Genomic DNA, 14290 nt, shown 5'->3' on the forward strand with positions numbered 1-14290 from the left:
CTCAGGCCAAAGACTCAAGGGGCATAACATCCCCTGATGTTAACCAAAACTATCTCTTAAGCAATAATTACTGCCCAGACCACCCAGACCAATTTGAATTTAACCCCCACTCATGCCTGCACAGATAAGCCAAGGAATGACCTCTGGAATGATCAACAATTACCTTTACCTCATTATAATACTAAAATCTCCCCCTAAGGAGGAGCATAAGCCTTATTTACATAACATACTATATACATACGGGCATATTTCTTTAAAGCCTGTGCATGACATTAGGCTTGCCTCTACAAAGGACGACAAGGCTTCCCTATGTAAATATTCATCCTAACCCTAAATAAAAGGAACACATTCACCCTTGCTTGGAGAGTCCCAGCCTTGGAAGTTATTGCCCATGATTTTATTTGCTGCAAGTAAAGTTTACTTTGTGTGACAAGTCCACCTGTCCTATATGTGAGCAACCTCGCATTAGTTCAGTTACACCACCACTGGTAAAACCTTGATGTTAATATTTCCAAATCCCAGTCTACGTTTAAGTAAGTTGTATTTATTTATTTTATTTATTTACATTATCATATTTTATATAAGCATTCCATCAGTTGTGGAATCTTCAAAGTGTTCTCCCTGAGATAGTACTGTTAGCATCGGTCCATCCAGGGCACTAGAGTTAGATATTCTGGGTTTTCCAACTAATATCCTGCTGGTTGGTATTAAAATTGGCCCTAGGGACACCTGAGCGGCTCAGTCTGTTAGGCGTCTGCCTTCGGCTCAGATCATGATCTCAGGGTCCTGGAATCAAGTCCTGCTTCCGGCTCCTTGCTCAGCAGGAAGCCTGCTTCTCCCTCTGCCTGCTGCTCCCCCTGCTTGTGTTCCCTCTCTCTCTCTCTCTCTGACAAATAAATAAATAAACAATCTTTAAAAGAAATAAAATAAAATTGGCCCAAGTTTATGTTACAAATAGTAATATACATATACTTAAAATTGATTAAAGTACAAAACTGAGGGACATCTAAAATAAAAATATGTAGAGATCCATAAAAATTTACAAAAACCACAACACAATACACCTAAATTACCAATACTCAAAACACTAGTAACTGAGACTCAGTTTTCAACAATAATTATCATGTTGATCAATTTGTTTTCTCCTAAACTGCTTTAGGCAATTAGCAGGGGAAAGCCTTAGGAGACTGGAAGAGAAGCAAAAGTTAACATCACAATACTGTTCTCTCCCAAGGGCCGGAATAAATGATTTCTCCAGGAAATAGATTTATAGGGAAATAAGTTGCACTCTTTCACTCCCCAGATTGCATTCTCTTAACCTATGGGTCTTAACAATTAACCCTTTATAATTAAAAACAGGGATGTGGCTGTACCCCTGGGTAGAGAAGACCATCATTCTCTCAACTGGTCCTACTCCCACTTCCTCAAGCCCTATACCAGAGGAAGCTTTTTTGAATATCATCCTGGGACCACTGGATGTGGTTTAGCTTTTGCCTCAAGAAAGTATTAGATTATTAAGTCAAAATATTACACAAAATTAATTTCAAGGCCACACTGCTCTCATAGGCAAATAAAATAAAATAAAATTGCTTCCTATATTAATTCCCATCCTAAATGTTATATCTTGTCGCAAATACTATAATAGCTTATGAGAAATTTGATAATCAGCTCAATGGTGGCAGAAATACCTAAAAAGACCACAATATTTAAATGTCTGTCATTTAAATACTATTAATTCCTCTCCCTTTTATCAAAGTCCAAGAAGAAATTAAAGTCCAAACTTTAATTCCACTTCAAAATTACTAAAAGCTCAAGAAATAAACTACAAAATAACCATCCTCAATTTCTTATTCTGATCATTCTCAGCCAGAGAGGTCTCATGGAATCCCAGGTAATTGTTCTTTAGGCTGTTTTTTCCAGGAATTAAAAAAAAAAAAATTAGGATTTAAAGTTGAATTCATTGAACCCCAAGCCTATTTATGTTTTAAATTATAAAACCTTAAGATAACAGCACCTGGTACATACTAAGAATAATCAATAAAATTATTATTATATGTATGTATTGTTGAAAAGAGTCTTTAACAATTACTAGACATCTCCTGTCACTGCAATACCAGCCCTCTACCCACAAAATAACAAAAGAAATTCCTAAGTGTCCATAGGCAACATATTTTTAGTATTATCTTTATACTAATATTGCCAAAAATTCCTGTTATCTGAAGGAAGGTTCAGACCACAAAGATGTCATGAGAATGAAGGGAAAATCCTCTTGGTTTCAGCTCAACAGGGTACAAATTTGTATGCGGGGACTGATGGGAGTTCATAACCTGTAAATATTAATGGATAGAACAAGTGGTTTATTATATCACCAGGTTTACCCTATCTCAAGAAGTGGAGAAGGAAGGTAGGGACTCCTTTCCTGGAAGGTGACACTCATGATGACTCATTCTCATGTAAAATGTGGAAGTCTCCAGATGCCCACAATCCCTGGGTCTTGCATGGGTTAAGTTCCCCGCTTCCCCATCTGGCATTTTAAACCCCTCACCATTGTCTCTTGCTCTGTAAATTGCCTACCCCTGACAAACCCACTTAAAAGCTTCTCTTCGCTCTACATTTTTTTCCCCAGCTGGAAAATTATCCTCAGCAGAATCTTGAATCAAAGTACAACTGAACTTGCTGAAATGTGTGTATCGAAATTCTGAAGAGGACCATAAATCGACCACAAAAATTTCCCTTTTGACAATTTTTCCATTTTCCATACCTTGAATGATTTCTAGTACTTCAACAGTAGCAGAAACATTTTGTTTAGCCAGTGCTCTCTTTTTCTCTGTTGTTTCTTCTTTTAGGCAGGCTCCATATTTTAATCTTCTCAAGTTATCCCTCTTCTTCTCTCCTAAGTGTACTTTATTTTTTTTTCTGTCTTTGCTTTTTGTCAAGATAATATATTTTTAAGTTATTGTTAGTATTAAATGCTTAAATAACTGAAGATTAGATTCTATCTGTTGATGCCCTGCCTGGTTTCCCTTTCGTATATTTCATATTCCCTATGCCTTTCCATAGAGTACTAACTGTATACATTTCCCTGGTGTGCTATTTAAGGATGTGTGTCATATTAGAACTAATCTAAAAATGATAAGATATGTCACAATTATCTTTTCAGGCTCCTTTCAAATCTATCCCAATTTTTTTTTTCTTACCATGTTAATATGTCATTCCTCAATGAATGATTAGCCTAGGCTGTAATTGTTGACTTCATGCCTGAAGTTTAACAGGGAAAACCTCTCAATACTCCTTTAGATCCAGGCTTTCTCAGAGCATCACTTCAGTTTACTCCATGATGTCACATCTTTTCTTTTCTATTAGGTTTCTCTGACCCACGTCAATCTAGTAATAATTCACATATTGCTGTCTTTATAATAACATTTTAAAAGGAGTAAGTTCTGAGTATATCTGCTAGAATATGAGCTCTATATAGAGCAGGGATTTTTGTCTTTCTTTCTTTTTTTTTTTTTTTTTACTGTGTGGTATTGCAAGTGCAAAAAAAGTATTTTTCCAATGAATAAATAAGTCTGTGTTTTTAGCCTGTCTTATAGATCTAGTTTGGCTCCAATGACCTTGCCTCCTTTTATGTATGTCCCTTTAATACTCCTTGTTACTTCCCCAGTGTGCTTGCTGCTATTTCCAGAGTTAGAATAATCTCCTAAGCTTCATTCTTCTAACATCTTGAAATTTCTCTGGTGTCTCAAGTTCTTCTCTCTTTCAGTGTCAACAGTTTCTCCACAATAAAGCACCCATATACAAGTTTTCTTTAGTAACTTTGACCTTGGGATGTGTGGCACTCTCATTCAAAGGTTATTCTACTCCTTTCAATAAGAAGCAATAGTAACCATTGAACTAGAGCCCCCCTGCTTCATTTATCTGTTCATCAATAAATATTCACCACTCCTCTATGAATGAACTTGCTCAATAGCTTCTGAAGTCAACATCCACAGTCAAGGCATATATAATTAATAAATGAGACATGATTTGAAACCATGTATCAGAAGAGAGATGGGGGTGGCCCTACAACAAATGAATATACCACATAAATATAGTAAGTTATCTCCTCAACAGTGTTTTTTCTTTGGTCCTAAATATAGCTAATAAGTGGAGCAATCATGTTGGCTACTGATTTAATATGTCAATTTAATGCTCAACACTAAAATTATAAAGCAAAAATCTCAAGCTCTAATTATTGCTTTGTGGCCCATGTGACATATAGTTTGTCTTTGCAGTTTAAAGTCACAGCCTGTAGGCTTTGTTGAGAAAATACAGGAAGGGAAAGGTCTCCCAGCAACCAGTGCATCCAAAACCTGTATACTGCTCCCTTTGTGGTAAGCTTCGATGAGACTAAAAGACTTTTTTTTTTGGTTCTCTAGTACCCAGCTGGGTTATACCTACTTGGGTTACCTCTATTATTCATAGAGGTGTGGCTAATCAAGTTGGCTAAAAACAGCCACCATTTTCTCCCCCTTTGAAAAAAAATGACCTTGTATTGTATCACTAAGTACTTAGAAATGTTGAAGATATTTATTTATCTACCTGATATTTATGGAACACACCCTAAATGCCTGAAAGTACAGTAGGTGCTAGAAATTAAATGGTCCACCAAGACCACATGGCTTTCAGTCTAGCCAAGAGGCAGGCATTACATAAATAATAACACAATTATAGCTAGTACTTTATCAGTTTGAAAACACAATTTTTTCACATTTTATTCTACCTCATTTTTCTATTATGTCTCACAATCAATGGTATTTTATAATCTTTGACAGCCAGGCGGCAGTTGTCATGCAGTTGTCATTGTAAGCATAGGACAGAGCTGTCCACTGTTGTCCACTTAGGTTGAATAATGGGTGTGGTTGGAAATACACTGGCAAATTTCAGTGACATTTTAAATGACTCCAAAAAAATAACACTATGGTTTACCCTGAAATTAAAAATGTTATTTTTTTCTACCAAAAGAGAGAGAGAGAGAAGCAGGGCAAGATAGTGTGAATGAAGTATGAGGGAAGAGATAGTCAGTAGACAGATCATGATAGTAGCCTATGGACATAAGTTAGTGAATTTCAATTTTATCGTAAGTGCAATGGTAAAACATTGAAATATTTTAATTAGGTAATAACATGATCCAATTTGTATTCTAAAAGATCAGTCTGTCATTGCTGTATAAGCTGATTGAGAAATAATGCCAGAAAAGGAAACACTTAAGAGCCTATCAGTAATGTAGGATGGTGGAGCAGAGGAGCGAAATTGGAAAAGTTTATAATGTGGGATACATGTGGACATAGAATCCATAGGATTTGATGGTGAACTGAATTTAGGGGGGGAGAGAAAGGGAAGTGTCGGTATGACTCCCAGATTTCCGGACTAAACAGTTGGGCATGTGATTTATTAAGTTGGCTAAGTTTTACTGAGATAGATAAGATTGGAGGAATGGTTAAGACCAAAAATATTAAAAACTGAGGACAAGAATACTTGCAGAATATTTTATTACTCACCCCTTTTACCTGTCAAGGCAGTTAGGACTTGGAAACTAAACTGGTTATCAGAAAAGATAAATTTTAACACAAAAATTATTTACCAGTAAAAAGTGGTTAACTAGTAAAAGTAACACAAGTGGACCTTGAGAGATCTAGAGGCATGTACAAAAAAGCAGCTACTTCCTCTGGATTGAGGAGGAGAAACAATAAGGAACTAAGAACTGGGAGACCCCGCTGCCCAGCCAGGCTCAGACTTCTGAAAGAGAGGAGAGCTTCCACAAACCACACACCCTGTGGGTGGTGAAGAAACTTGTCAGAAGACTTGAGCTGACAATAGTCTGTAGAAGCAACCAGGCATCAGCGCTGAAGACTGGAGCCTTCAGAAGGGCTGCTGGTGGAAAGAACACGGCCTGAGAGCATGGCTGGAGCTTGTCAACATAGGCTCCTAGAGTCCCAGGCTCAATAATAAAAATAGAGACCTTAAACCTGGAAAAAAAAAAGTATCTTCTTCCTGCTATCACCTGCAGGACCACTCTAGTGCTTTCTATTAATGAAGCTTAACATTTGGCCTGCTGGCAAAGTGGTTGATAGACCCCAACTCCGGTATCACAAAGGAAGGTAGACAAGGGTAGTTGAACGATTGATACATTGATAATTGGCACAGTCATTTATGTATTAATCCTTTTGAGAATAACTTACTATAGATATTTAGTTACCTTAATTTAATTTACCATATTTAAGGCACCAGTTGAATATAATGCTATCCTGAACTAACAAAAACAGACAGCTGTCAAACACAAACAACTCTGCACATTGGTAAAGAAAGACTTTATTAGAAAAAAATATTGTAAGCGAAGGCAAGAGATTTCATAATCTGGGGAGGAGGTTATAGCAATGGGAAGAAGCTCTGACCACAGATCTGTAAGGGTCTGAAAGTTCAGGCAGGAAAAGATTTTTCTGTTATAAGGAGTAAATAAGGCTAAAATGCATAGGGAAGCGGGATGAAAGGATAGTAGATATTAAATCAGAAAATGTTTTACCCTCAAGCCCCAAAAATAGCTTGAGAGAGGGAGTTAAGGAAGGTTGTAAGATGAGTCAAGCTGAGGGTACATCAATGTCTAAGGGCTTAGGGGAAGGAAAGAATCTTAACCAAACTTTGGTTAACAAGCACTTTGTTCTGACTGATCAGCAGGACATGCAGTTCAGCCAAGCATTTAGGAGAAAAAAAATGGGACTTTGGAGGGTCTGTGTCTGGCCCTGTCATAGGTAAACCAGTCTTATCCTTATCCAGGTCATGTGGGGAGGGATGGTTCTTTCCAGGGAGGACTTTTCCGGAACACAAAAGTGTTGGAGGATTTCTTTAACCTTCAACCTTCCACGGTCATAAGGCTCAAAATTTAATACTGTCACTACTGACCTGTTTGGAAAATAAATACTGTCCTTTTTAGGAATGTTTCTACAATAAACAACTAAACCAAGTAAATCACTTGTCTTAATTCTTCCTAGTAAGCATATACAAAATTCTTAATGTTAGAATAAGCAAAAGGGACCCTTTCAAATTACTTGAATCATACAGTTCAAAAAACATAATACAAAAGAAAAGGCTCGAACAACAAAGTTATACAATAAGATTTTCATTAAAAAGCATTCTTTTGTACCAGATTTTAACTAAAAAAAACTATAAGCTAAGTATTACCTAGTGCTTAGAACTCAGGACAAATCCTAATATCAATTATGCAGAACAATATAAGAAAATTAAATCTATAATTAGAGCTCAGAAAAATAAAAGAGAAAAAACTAAGTGCAGAGTTCAACAAGGAGCTGTATTACTTAGTGCTTCCTTAGCTCACATTCTGAAAGACATCTCAAAGAAATGGTTGTCCTTTTGCCTTCCACACTTCTTTTTACTATTTTCACGCATAGACCAGAACAGAGAAAGCCAAAACTGCAACTATTTAGAAGTAGCCTATCTATCATATCCTGTCAGCATCTGGAGAGTGTCACTAAGAATATTTCAATATGGAATGCTAATGTGACTAGTATTGTAATAACAATGAAAATGGTGATGATGATGTTGTTAATGATGGCAATGATGATGATGATACAAAAGTACACATCCTAAGAAACCATAACTCTAAAGAGTGTTACCTTTCACAGGGAAGGAGAGATTTTAACATCAGTCTACAAGCCCAATATAATGTTAATCTTGATTTTTCCCCCTATGTTAACTTATTTATTTTAACTACATCTCAATTTTAACTGCCATTTATAAGAGGACAATATTTTTTGACCCAGAAAGGCTATCACAGGAGAGAATTAACTTAATTTGTGAAGCCCTTTGTAATTTCAAATTATCCTGAAATCATCCCTTTTAACCACTCTGGTAAGGAGATAAATCCAATGTCATGCTTTAACAGCCAACTAAATTTTAAAGTCAGAAAGATATAACATAGGCATGTACCTGCCCTGAGAGAATTTTGTTTATTACTCTGCCTTATAGAAGTTTCCAAGTTTAGAATTAAAATTATGCCTGCTTTACTATCAAAATATATTTAAAGTCACAAACTGTAAATTAGCCAGAAAAATGATAATACTATTTACCTCTCCTTGTTTAATCCTCAGTAGTAGGCTTTTATTTTGTCTGACTGAAACCCATAAAGAACTTTTCTTCTTTTTCTTTGTCATTACAGTTAGCCATATAAACTCAAATGCACCAATTAATCAGAAGCAAAGGCTATGCCCTATTCCTTTTTCTATCTGACCAGAACACGGTCAGTCCTGAGTGACTGTGCCTCTGTGTAATTCTACCCTCTCATCCTGACAACACTCAATGAGAGTATACTGGAGTCAATTTTTGAGAATCTAATTTGCTTCCATACTTGCTTTACCAGTTATTCTAGAGCACATTTCAGTAACTTCTCCTGTCTTAATATTCTTTTTAGAGAGTCAGCACTTACTTCTTAATACATTCTTCAACTGTCCTAAGCAAATCATCCTCTGGATAACACACATTTTTCCAATATTTTCAGTTTATTTACCCCATGCCATTTGTAATTAATCCATGTCCACATAGCAACAACAGACCTTGAAGTTATTTTAATTACAAATCCATTTTGGTTTGAATACAGAAACTATGTAAGTTTCTATATTTGACACATGTAGAGAAATTCATTTTTACACTATAGGAAATGAGAGAATAGTGAAGAGAATAGGTGGCTCCTAATATGGAGGATGGAGGCTGAAAGTGGGATTTTATAAAATAGGAGAACACAAGACGCTCAGACAACTAGAAACTCCTGCAATTTGGTGAAGAGAAAGTTACAGTAACCATATGGAATGGAACTTCTCATTCTTCTTATTGAAAATGCTCAAATGAAGAGAATTTTGCATGTGTCAAAGAAAAGCTGAGGCAGCAGTGGTATGTAAATGTTTCAAGCAATGGTTACAACAGAGGAGACATAACAGGAGAGTAAACGGTCTTTTTTTTTTGAGTCATTTTTATTCTCTGTACTAGTTACAGCCTTTGCAGATCCCAGTTGTGGAGATGTGCACATTGAACCACTGTGATGTAATTTAACTGTCTCAAATGGATCATTCATTCTTTTATATTTCTTGCCTAAATAATCCATACCAAACTTGATTAAGCAGATGCAACATTTCATCATGAAAACAACTTCAGAGAAAGGAAAGAATACTCTACGCATTCATGAGTATAGTAGTCACAATTGTTAAGTGCCTAGTAATCTATTTGGCTGAAAGGTGCTGTACAATGTAAGCCTATCATTTACATAAATAGATTGCATCTATAATTGGTTTGCAGAAGTTTTCTTAAGAGATTTCCACCTCTTAATTATTTTCTCTGAGCTCCTTCTTGCAATAACCATTCATTATTGACAACACTGTAATGCAATTCTTTCTTCAAATAAAGGGTTTTATTGATTTAACTAGCAAAACACAGTAACTCAGAGATCCATGGAGAATCTTCCATTATGATAAAGAAAGATAAAGCAAGCAAAAAACAAAAACCCCATAAGACAATGAAAAGCATCCAAACACTCATGTTTTCTCTCACGTATTTTACATGGAAAGAGAGATCTTCCAAATGCAGATAAACCAAAAGGAAAAGAATGTTCACTTCACTTCCCCCTTTATTTCCTATATCTCATTCCATATAATACCTTATCAGAGACTACAGACACTACTCTAGTAGGAGAGCTGATTGGAAGTGAAATTTCTCAATGGTACATGTTGTACACAAGGACTGCAACTCTGAGATTTTGAAAGATGGGTTTGTTGAGGCAAAAAGCTCTCCAGGAGTGTTATTGGGAAAATTATACTCTTTATGAACAGATTTCATTAATGGAGGAAATCAAGCCTAGCAGTTACTTCTAGTAGCAGCGACAGAGTCAGAAAAAAAGAGTACGCTGTATTGATGACTAGTTTTTTGTTTTGGTTTGGTTTTTGGGTTTTAAGGGTTGTTTTTCTTTTTGCTTTAAGATTGGCTAGATAGGAGGCACCTGGGTGGCTCAATTGGTTAAGCGGCTGCCTTTGGCTCAGGTCATGATCTCAGGGTCCTGGGATGGAGCCCCGCATCAGGCTCCCTGCTCAGCAGGGAGTCTGCTTCTCCCTCTCATTCTCCTCTGTGCACTCTCTCTCTCTAATAAATAAATAAAATCTTTTTAAAAATTTATATAAAAAAAGAGATTGGCTAGATAGAACAAAGAAAATTTTACGTTGCTATTTCAAAGCTTTCTACCAGTTTTGTTGGTTTACTAAGAGAAAAAAGTGTGTTTTTTTTCTTTGCCATACATTTTTAGTGCAAATCAAGTAAAGAAAGGAGGGAAAAGAAAATTTCCTCTGAGAGATTAAGATTAAGTAAGCATATTTTTCACTAAAGTGAGATATTACCTGAAGGTTGTTTGCTCATTGATGTTCTGTTTTTATTACGAATATATAAGGTAGGCATTAATAGAAAAGTTAAATATTTAAAGGGGGGGCAAAATTTGAATCCATTATTCTGTTTCTATAATTAATCTGTCTCACTTATTCTGAGATCTTATATTTATGTACCCACTATTGCATAATTTCACTTCAGAACTTTTACCTCTTATTGATAACTTAGGATAATTTTCATTTTTTCTGTATTTGATGTTAGCAAACAATCTAGGCATACTTATGTTTAATATTATCTAGTTGTACTTGGGTTTCAGAAAAAGACCCCAAAACATGAGACATCTTCTATAAGAGCTATTTATTTTCAGGTTAACAAAGTATAAGGAAATATTTTCTGCAGTTCTTACTCAAAAGCCCAAGATCTAAAATCACTCCAGTGTAAGAATTCAACATTTCCTCTGGAGATTAAATTGATATACCCTATAACATAAGAATAACCTATATGGCTTAACTGATTTTTACAGCATGAAAACAAATTTGAGTGAAAATCAATGTTGAAAATCCCATGACAATTATGAGGCACAAATTCAGATCATGATAAGAACATACTTATTTAATGTTGTATACCTTTGAATTGATTTAGCAATCTTTTTTCCCCAAGATTTCAATGATTAGAATCCAAATAAGATCCCTTCTAATATAACTTCATAAAAATTAGTGTTGAATTTATTATATCTGTTATTTCTTCAGCTTAGGTACTATGTTGTTCAAAATCAGGGAACATAGGAACTATTTTATAACTGTCAAAAAAGTGATACATTTTTAAAATTAAAAAGAAACTCAAGAGATATTTTAATTCAGAAGCTATACTGTTCAAATGGAACCAAACTTGAAGTTATCATAAAATATCTATCTAATTTGGATATCTTTGAGTATCATGTGCTCATATGAAATAGAAAAAAATGCATATCTAAATTAATATCCCTTTATTTGAAGGTATTTTTCCTAACTCAATCCTTGTTAGAATTCAGGAAATAGCTGTAACAACTTTTTTTTCTAGATATGTCCCCTAAGGCAAGGAAAATAGAAGTAAATATAAACTATCGGAACTATATCAAAATATTTCCTTCTGCACACAGAAGGAAACATTCAACAAAACTAAAAGGCAACCTACAGAATGGCAGAAGACATTTGTAAATGACATATCTAATAAGGGGTTAGTATCCAAAACATATAAAGAACTTATACAACTCAACACCCAAAAACAAATAACCCAATTAAAACATGGGCAGAAGACATGAACAGACATTTCTCCAAAGAAGACATACAGATGGCCAACGGACCCATGAAAAGATGTTCATCATCACTTATCGTCAGGGAAATACAAATCAAAACTACAATGAGATATCATCCCACCATGGCTGAAATCAACAATGCAGGAAACAAGTCTTGGCAAGGATGTGGAGGAAAAGAAACACGTGTGCATTGTTTGTGAGAATGCAAACTGGTGCAGCCACTGTGGAAAACAGTATGGAGATTCCTTAGAAAGTTAAAATAGAACTACCCTATAATCCAGTAATTGCACTATGGGGTATTTAGCCAAAGAATACAAAAATACTAGTTCAAATGGATACATGCACCCCAATGTGACCGATAATATTATGGAAGCAAACCAAGTGTCCATCAATTGATAAATGAATAAAGAAGATGTGGTATACATAAATAATGGAATATTACTTAGCTATAAAAAAAGAATGAAATCTTGCCATCTATAATACATGGATGGAGCATAATATCATGCTGAGTGAAATAAGTCAGGGAAAGACAAATACCATAAGATCTCTTGTATGTGTATTTTAAGAAACAAAACAAATGAGCAAAGGGAAAATAAGAGAGAGAGACAAACCAAGAAATAGACTCTTAACTGTAGAGAACATACTGTTGGTTACCAGATGGGGTGGGTAGGGGAAATGGGTTAAATAGGTGATGGGAATTAAGGAGTACACTTGTGATGAGCACAGGCTGATGTATGGAATAGTTGAATCATTATATTGTACACCTGAAACTAATGTAACACTCTGTTAACTAACTGGCATTGAAATAAATACTTAAGAAAAGTCTTTAGAAAATAGATACCACTCCCTGTTATGTTTTGACAGAATCCTTATTAAGGATTCCTAATAAAGTCTAATAGAATGTCCCAGAAGAAGCTGAAGGGTACCAGGGTGCCAACATGATTCTATTATTTGCAGCTATAATTTTTTGACAGCAGGAATTCTAGAAAATAACTTTATTTTTTTTTGCATTTAATATGGCCTTAGTGTAGTAATTTGCACATAGAAAATACTCCATAACTATTAGTTGAATGAATACTTCTGGTATTGTATTAGTTTTCTATTGCTGCATAACAAATTACTACAACTTAGCAACTTAAAACAACACACGTCACTATTTCACAATTTCTATAGATGAGGAATCAGGTACAGCTTGGATGGGTCCTGTCTCCAGCATTACACATAGCTATAATCAATGGGTCAGCCAGGCTGTGTTCTCATCTGGTGGCTTGCCTGAAGAAGATTCCATTTGAGGGCTAATGTAAGTTGTTGACAGAATTCATTTCCTTACAGCTATATGACTCAGGGTCTCATATTTTTCTGACTGTTGGTTAGGGGATGCTTTCAGGTCCTTGAGGCCTTCCACAGTTTCTTGCCTTGTACGTTTCTCTAACATTGGCTGTTTACTTCATCAAGCCCACAAGGAGAATCATTCAGTCAGAGAAAGTCCAGTCTCTATTTTAAGGGTTTTTGTATTTTTAGATGAGGTCCACCCAAGATAATCTCTCTTTTGATTAATGCAAATTCAACTGATTTAGGACTTTAATTACATCTGTGAAATCCCTTAACTTTTGCCATATTCTGTTGCCCAGTAGCAAGTCACAGATCCCACCTATACTCAAAGGGCATGAACATCAAGGGATAAGAATCATGGGGGCTACCCTAGGATCCATCTGCCGCAGAGGTGATACGATTTAGAAAATTATCATGAGACTTACACTTAGACAAACATACCCTTCCTGTCACTATCTGTGTGATTTAGGATAAGACATTTAACCTCTTTAAACCCTCTTATCTTCTCACCTTTAAAAAGAAAGCAATAATAACCGTTTTGTATTATTATCAGAATGAACAAAAAATTATGATTATGTAGGAATTCATAAATGGTTGGTAACAAGATTTTTATAGTCTAGCCATGGTGTGAGATATCAGAAAAAGTTAGGTCTGACTTTGCCTTAAGTAAATTCATTGGATTTTTCAGACCTAAACTAAACCAAAAGTATCTGTCACTAATAGATTCCAACTTCTTGCTTTTCTCTCTGGTTTCAGTTGAACAAAGTAGGTCCTTTGCATAAGTAAAGATGAACTATGGCTTATTAAGAACCTATCATTGGTGTTCGCTTCGGCAGCACATATACTAAAATTGAAACGATACAGAGAAGACTAGCATGGCCCCTGCACAAGGATTACACGCAAATTCGTGAAGTGTTCCATATTTTTAAGACAGAGGATCATAGGGGATGGGAGGGAAAAATGAAACAAGACAAAACCAGAGAGGGAGACAAATCATAAGAGACTCTTAATCTCAGGAAACAAACTTAGGGTTGCTAGAGTGGAGGGGGGTGGGAGGGATGGGGTGGCTGGGTGATGGACACTGGGGAGGGTATGTGCTATGGTGAGTGCTGTGAATTGTGTAAGACTCATGAATCACAGACCTGTACCCCTGAAACAAATAATACATTATATGTTAATAAAAAATAAATAAATAAAAACACCTTACCAGACAGCAAAAAAAAAAAAGAACCTATCATTGGTCAGGCT

The 14290-nt window shown here is 35.5% G+C and overlaps 1 non-coding gene across 1 annotated transcript; it reads left to right on the top strand.

Annotated features, from left to right (window-relative positions):
• Positions 1–13862: 13862 nt before the first annotated feature.
• On the top strand, positions 13863–13969 carry LOC118011004. The gene has a single exon (XR_004679397.1). It is a non-coding gene; the product is annotated as a U6 spliceosomal RNA (small nuclear RNA).
• The last annotated feature ends 321 nt before the right edge of the window (positions 13970–14290 follow it).

The sequence above is a fragment of the Mirounga leonina genome, unplaced genomic scaffold (assembly GCF_011800145.1).
Source record: "Mirounga leonina isolate KUSES-001 unplaced genomic scaffold, KU_Mleo_1.0 Mir_129, whole genome shotgun sequence".
In the NCBI taxonomy this organism is placed as follows: Eukaryota; Metazoa; Chordata; class Mammalia; order Carnivora; family Phocidae; genus Mirounga; species Mirounga leonina.